The sequence below is a fragment of the Fringilla coelebs genome (assembly GCF_963513975.1).
Source record: "Fringilla coelebs genome assembly, chromosome: Z".
NCBI lineage: Eukaryota > Metazoa > Chordata > Aves > Passeriformes > Fringillidae > Fringilla > Fringilla coelebs.
The window spans coordinates 8,959,328-8,966,792 of NC_140031.1; positions in this window are offsets into that span (position 1 = coordinate 8,959,328).

A 7,465-nucleotide genomic window follows, 5' to 3' on the forward strand; every position below is an offset into this window, starting at 1 on the left:
ACACCAGGAGAGACTGTCTTCATTAAATGTTCATTTCATGACGACTGGTGGCTCTGGTGTCATTTCCCTTCCAAATGGGGAGGGGGGTTTTGGCTGCCTTCTTCCACGAATGGTGCTGACTGAGTTGGGGAAGACATGGGAACAGCATTGAGTGGACACACAAACACACCCTGGAGCCTGCTCTGACGTTTGACACTATAGCACCATCCCCCCAGAGGGGTGGGAGACCCAAGAGCTGGCCTTCAGAACATCCTGAGGAGGTGCCCAGCCTGGACACTCCTGGTGAGGGAAAGGAGATGGTTGTCACCACCCCATATGACACCTCTGCAGAGTGTCTGGCACATCTGGGAAGTGGCACATCTCCCCAGTCACGATCCCTGGAGGGTCCCCTGTGTCCCCAAGCTCTGTCTGCCCCCTGACATCTCTTGAGCAGGCAGGAGGATGGAGACCTTCCTGTGCTTCACTGCAGCCTGGAGGTGGCATATAGTCACAACTAATGCACTTCCCATGTCTGATTAATAATTTCATGTTAGGAAAATGTCACTGGCCCAGATGGTCTGAATTAAACTTCTGTCAGGGCAGGGCTCACAGAGACCCAGTGTGGGGGCAATGGATGCAGCTAGGTACATTGTTGGAGTCTGTCCTTTCCCCATGTGCCTTGCTTGGGAGCACCACCTGGAGCAGAGGTACCATCAAGCAATGCCCAGGGGGAAAAGCTCCACTTTTTAGAAAATTACCTCTCTGGTGCACCTCTCTGGTGCCCCTCTCTGGTGCTCCACTTTTAGGAAAATTACCTCTCTGGTGCTCCCCTGAAACCTGAAACTAAGTCTCTACAGCAGGGAGATGTGTGTGTGGCTGGCTGTCTGGCTGGCTGGATGCGCACATGAATGGGGTGGATGGATGGGTGAGTGGGTGGAAGGAAGGAAGGACAGAGGTGAAGCAGCCACAGACTTGGTTCTGCAAAGGCAACACCAAGCTGGTCACTTGCTCCCACAGGCACTTGCTGTGATTTGAACAATGTTGGAGCTTTATTTAGGGAAGAGCTCAGTCAGATGCAGACCTGTCTCTGGCTTGGCCATGCTGGCGGCAGCGCTGACTTGGTTCACTGGTTAATGTTCCATTACCAGACAACATGCCTCCGTCATTTATTAATGTTTCATTAGTGTTAAAAACATCTGGTAATTAATTATGCACTAATTATGGATTCACAGTGCTAAAAGCTGGGGTAATCTACCATAGCAGATGGCTCTTTGGGGCAGGGGGAAGGGACAGCTCTTAGCAGAGATGAAAATGTCAGGCCCAGACCTTGCTAGGGGGAATCATCCCAGACAGACAGATCGCCTTCATCTCCTCCCAGGATTTCCATAGCTGGTCCAGAGGCATGCTGTCGCAGGTTGTTAAGCAGAAGAAACCTGTCCCTCTCAAGCTGTTTCAGGGACCAAGGGAGTGGTGCTTCCACTGCTCAGGGCAGCTGTGTGAGAAGCCATCTGAGAGCAGTGGCTTTCACACAGAGCCCCAGGCATCATCCAGCACCTGGAGTTGGTACTCGGCTTTCTGCCAGCTCTGGGATGCTGTTTGTCAGCCCTTCCGTGGTTCCTGGCCACGTTAAGCAGCAGTCTATAAAGCAAGGGGTGTCGTAAAAGCCCACTCATTAAGTGCCCCAGGAATATTATGTACAGATGTGCAGAGATGTTTCAAACTGGGGAAGGTCCCAGGGGAGCATCCCTGCCAAGCAGAAAATCCATCCACTTAGCAGTATAAATCCATACAGGAAGAAAGAGGGAATTACAATGCTCAGAGAAACCTGTGCATCACATAACCTGAAATCCAATACATCACCCGGGTGCAATGGGTCCCTGCATCTTCCCAGCACATATGTGGCAGTAAATCCCACCTTAGGTGTTGCTTTTGGGCTGTTGCTGATGTGAGAGCAGCCTTGCACAGCGCTCCCCAAGCTCTACAAGAGGGATCAGAAGTGTGACTGGAAAGCAGGAGCTATTTCCTGGACTTGAAGCCTTGGAGGAAGCAGGAACTCCCCACGCTTGAGCGAGGGGCCGAACAGTGGAATGGAACTGAATGCATCTCCTGCATCCTTCCCTTAAGCGGGTGCTAGCAGAGACATTCTCCCTGACCCAATAGTCAGAAAATCTACCTGTTCCCACACCAGCCTCCCATCCAGAGCCTGGATCTCTCAGGGGACAAAAGCCAGTTTATTTATCCCAAATTAGGCTGACAGGAATGTGTTGTGCAGACCGTGGTGGGGTGAGATGCTTTGGTGGAGGAAGGAGGAGCAGTGGGTACTGTGTTGTGCTTTTCAGCTCTGGCAGTGCTTCAGTCTGGCACAGTCACAGGTAAGAATGGGGAATGAAAGCAGGCTCAGCTGTTGAGAAAGCACACCCATAGCTGGACTGCCAGACCTGAGCTGAGAGCTTGCTGGGCTGGGTGGAAATTCCAGGTGGGATCTTTTGAGCCAGTTGGCAGAGGAGAGCTGCTGCGTATTTATATATATACAGTGGAAGATCTGGTCCTCCAGGGGCGGGTACCCTCCTCCATCACAACAAATGGGAGAAGTGTCAGGTGAGGTGAAAGCAGTAGGAGCTGGTGGAAAGGCAGTCCCTAGGATGAAAGCATGAAGAGCAGCATCTGTGAGGAAGGAAACTGTAGATAGAGTCAGCTTGACTTGGAGAAGCCCAGACTCTCCAAATCCTCAACTTGCCGTAGCATCAAGTCCAGCAAATACAAGAGCCCAGCCCAAAGGGCAGAGGGTATTCATTCAGAAGAAGCTGATGTCTCCTGTACAGATCTGATGTGTCCTGTACACTGGATGCCTCTGGTAGATTATAGCCTTCCTCCCAGGGCTTTCTTCCCCAGTGGCAGGAGGGGTAGCTCAGGCAACAAGATCCCAGCATGAAGAAAGCCTCTTCTGTGACATCTTTGGCACAGGAATGAGCCCAGGAGCTTTGAGTTAATCAGCCACCACCACACAAAGAAGCAGATGGAGCTGCAGGTGCAGACCTTGGAGGTAAAAACAGCCTTGGGCACCCTCACAATGCTGTAGGGCAGATGTTTGTAGCAACAAGAGGTGACAGATAGTCACAGCAAACCAGAAATTACAGTCTCGGACCACCTTATTTGTTGGTGGCTCCAGACAAGAACTTGATTCACCTCCAGAAGAAACTGCCAGGTGTTTGAAAAGCCTCCAAGCAGTGAGGCTTTTCTTCCTTGTGTCCATCCTGACTGGCTCACTGTCTGTCCTGGTATTGTGTCCCTGGTCCCCACACACTTCTGCCTGCAGCCTCATGCCCTCCCTCCCCACTAGACCCACCCTGAAACCTCCTCACTGCCCAGATGGGCAGGTCCCACCACTGTTTTCCCATCTCCCACCACTGCCCCAGTGCTACAACCTTCCTGCTCACCTCCAGTCTGCCCCAGCCCCCTTCCTGATCTGGCCAGGGTGACCCACATGGATTATGCGCTCACAGCATCCCAAACCTCCCTAAACAGAGACACGGGAGCCAAGCACAGCCCACCCGGCTCAGCTGCAGCATGGAGGCCAGACCACACCAGGGTCCTCTAATAAGCAATTGACTCTTTTTTTCCTCCCTTTCAAGAAAAAGCCAAGCATTAATTTGGCTTCTGCCACTCTGTTTATCTAATAGCATCGCTGATTGATTGTCTTATTTATAACCCAGATCCGGTGTCTGGGCTGCTCGCGGAGACGGAGTGATTGATGGAAAGAAGACAGCCAGAAAGGGACTTAATGGAGCCATGTGGCTGAGCAGCGGAGTAGTGGCTTAGGCATGAAATGAAAAGTGTCTCCCACAAGTCTGGGCTCCTCTCCTCCTTTCCTGCGTGGTTCCCAGGGAAGCTGCTAAGTGCTGGGAGAGAGCAGCATGCTCCCTATGCCCTGCCAAAAGCAATCAGGGACCATGCTCAGGTCTCCTCCTGCAGCCTGGCCAAGGGGACACAGCCAACAGGGACTTGGATTGCTTCCTGAGAAGGCGTCATACAGTCTCTGGGAAGGTTTCCCCCTTCCAGGATGGAAGGGATGGTTGAAAGGTGTGAGACAGCCTGAACCCTGCCCAGCCACCAGCCTGCTGTCAGGATGCCTGTCCTGCCAGCTGGAAATCAGGTCCCTGCACAAACACATGGTGCAGAGAGAAGCCTTCCCCAAAGTGCCCACCTGCAGGCTGGCAACATCTTCCAAAGGTTCCAGTTTTATCCAAAGTTGGACTGAGATAATTCTACATCCCTAGGGAGTTTCTCTTTTTGTCACACCCAGTGGTCACAAACCCCAGCAGAGTCACCAGCTCACATGCGAATTACTGCATGGAACCATAAAGCACCAACAAACAGGGAAGGAGATTCAGGAGGTGACAGGCCATCATTCAGGGTCATGCTGTAGATGTGTGACAGCCTGGATATATCCCAAACCTCCAACCTACAAATTCACCCCAGAGCAGCCTGTATCCAACTGCAGGATCGGGTCGTGGTCAGGATATGGCTGACAGCTCCAAGTCCTCAGGAAGGCATTTGGCTTTGATCTGAGCCAGAACCAAACCCTCATCTTGTCCATAAAGATCAGTTTGGGAAGAAAAAAACAACATACTGGTTCAGTCAAAATATTTCATAGCTGTTTAATGGTCTTTATTTCATGTCTGATTGTAACAGATAATCTAACACAAACCTCAAGCAAAGCCAAACACAGTTGTTTCATTATGAAGGACCCCATCAGCCAGCTTTGACGTGGCCAAACCCCACTCCTTCCCTTTTTTTGTTTTTTTTCCTTTATTTTTTTCCCACATATGAAATTTGAGGAAAACCAAAGCAACTTTGTGAACACTGCTGTTTCAGTGGATTGAAAGAAACCATCCAGGAGACAGGTCTCCAGTACTGGACATATTGTTGCTCCCAACACCAGAGCTTGGCAAACACTATCCAATGTCTTGTGATAGTTTTATTGCTTCCAGGAGAAAACCCTCCTTGGAAAGTCCCCGTGGAACAGCAGATACGGGCAGGTGATGAACACTCACTTTGGCAGGGGTGTCCCCAGTCATGGTGGTCCCTCTGTGGGTGATGCTACTATCACCTCACCATGTGTCCAGGGCTGGGAGGGGAAGGGACCAGGACAGGGCGATCCTTGCAGAATGCTGGAAGATGGAGGGGCCCCTGAGCAGTGGGAGCGGAAGTGGCCTTTGATGTGGAAGCTCTCCTTTCCCAAACACAATGACTCGCAGAGAAGTTTTATAAACATGGCTATTGTTGCTCCATCCCTTTGGTGGGAACAGATGGTCCGAGAACTCTGTTCGGCCCCCCTTCCCTCCCCTCTCTCCCTATCCCCATTAATAAAGCCCCAGCAAGTCCAGCACTGCTAAGGTTTTCCCAGGGGGGATCAATAAATAAATGTAATAACAACAAAGGGGCCCATGCAGACGAGATTGGGTTACAAAGAGGCCTCGGCCCCCCTCCTCCTTTCCGGGTGAGAGTCACTGCATGCAGGCACTCTGGCCAGTTCGAGGAGAGGTTCCTCCATCCCCATCATCTGTGGGAAGTGGGGACAGGACCTTCCCACTGAAAGAGCCAAGCACAGCCCTGCAGTCATGGGTGGCAGTGTATGACCTTGGTGGTCACCTTGCAGCCTTGGCCACGGGACATTGATGGCAAATGGCTGCCAGATCCCCACCTTTGGAAGTCACCTTAGGTAGCTGTGGGAACAGGTTCAAACACTGACCCTGGGTATGCAGCAGGCAAGTGCCTTCTTCTAAGATTTCCTGGCTGAGGGGTTGCTCCAGGTCCTTTCCCAGCAGGATCCCATCCTAGAGAGTGCACTTGGGAGAAGGCATCATGGCTTTACCTGGACTCACTTTTTGCCTCACTCTTGCCTGACAAAAGACCAGGCAATTTTCTGGCCAGCTGGAAAGCATCGGTGACCCCGACCTACTCCTCAGTGGTGTGGTGAGGTTTGATGCAGGTTAGCTGGGATTTATGCAGAGCAGAGCAGTTTGCAGACAGGGTTTTCCTGTAGAAGCCACCAGCATGCACTAAATGCTGCCCACGAGACTGCAGGGCAGGAGAACAGCTTCTCCAGGAGCATCAGTAGGGTTTGAAAGTGGCCACAGCATCTCACCAGACTCTGGATGGTGGAGCAGACACATGAAGGCACTCTATCAAGTTGTCTCACCAGTGGGGAAGGAGGACACCAGCTTCCTAGGGGCTCATCTACTGAGGAAAGCTTCCCAGGAGCTCATCTACTGAGGAAAGCTTCCCAGGAGCTCATCCACTGAGGAAAGGTTCCCAGAGGCTCATCTACTGAGGAAGGGCCCAAGGCTGGAGTAACTCCATGGGCAAGGCCCAGAGAGGATTTTGGTGACGTGCAGGAGGGACTGAGCAGAGGGTCTGACCCAAGAGCTGACACTGAGCCCTGCTGACACATCCCTGTTAGCTGCCATTGTCCAACCTCCTCCCCAGCTGGTCCCTGCTGCTCGGAGGTGACGGGGTGCTGGTTTTATCTGCGAGGACTCCTGCAGCTGGGGGTCTGTGGGATGAAACGTGTTTCACACACCACATGCACGCACTGCCGCCTCCCCTCTGAGCCGCCCTGCGAGTCCCTGCCTCCCCCCGACCCCTCGCTCATAAAAAAATTAAAACTCTAGATATCATCTCTCACAAACGTGGATTTGAGGCCTCGTCAGTCACCAGACACGTCCCACAATCTGCACTGGCTCCAGACAGCTGGAGGGGTTTGCTGGAGGACCAGAATGACTTCATGCCGCCTCCCACGTACCGGGGGTTACCCAAAGTGCTTGGTGCGGGGAGGGAGCTGGGGCCCGGAGCACAGCGCCCCGTCCTCACCGGGCGCCGCCATGCCATGCCCTGGACCCAGCTGGGCGGGGGCTGGCCTGGGCAGCGACGGAGAGAAAAGCTCTCCCGAGGCGCAGAGGCTCTCCCTGCGGGTGCGAGCGAGGCAGCTGGGCTGGGCTTCTGTGCCGGAGAGGTTTATGAGGGCTGACCCCTCGCACCGAGCGCCTGGGGCAGGATAAATCCCGCTCGGCCTTGGAGTGCAGGTGCAGGAGGCTGCCGGGGAGCGGAAAGGCCTGCGGATGCATGGGGGATCCCGCAAGGGGGAGCTGGGGCCGGCCCCAAGCTGTGCGCTGCTTTGGGCCCGTCCCAGCGCTGGAACGGTCCCCGTGCCTGCTCCAGAGCCCGCTGCATTGCTCTGCATTGCTGCATTGCTGCGGCAGGGCTGCCTGCACACAGCCTGCCATGGAGAAGCTCAGGGGTGCAGGAAGACTTGCACCATGCCAGTGGATGTGCTGCAGGATGTCCAGAGGAGACTGATGGCGTTGTGGGGGTACCCACAGCATCCCCTGGGTACCCCTGGTGTTCAGAATATGAATCCATAGCTTAGTGCCTCACATTCACCCCTGGTTTAAATCTAATCCAGGACTACCTAGCTACTGTAATG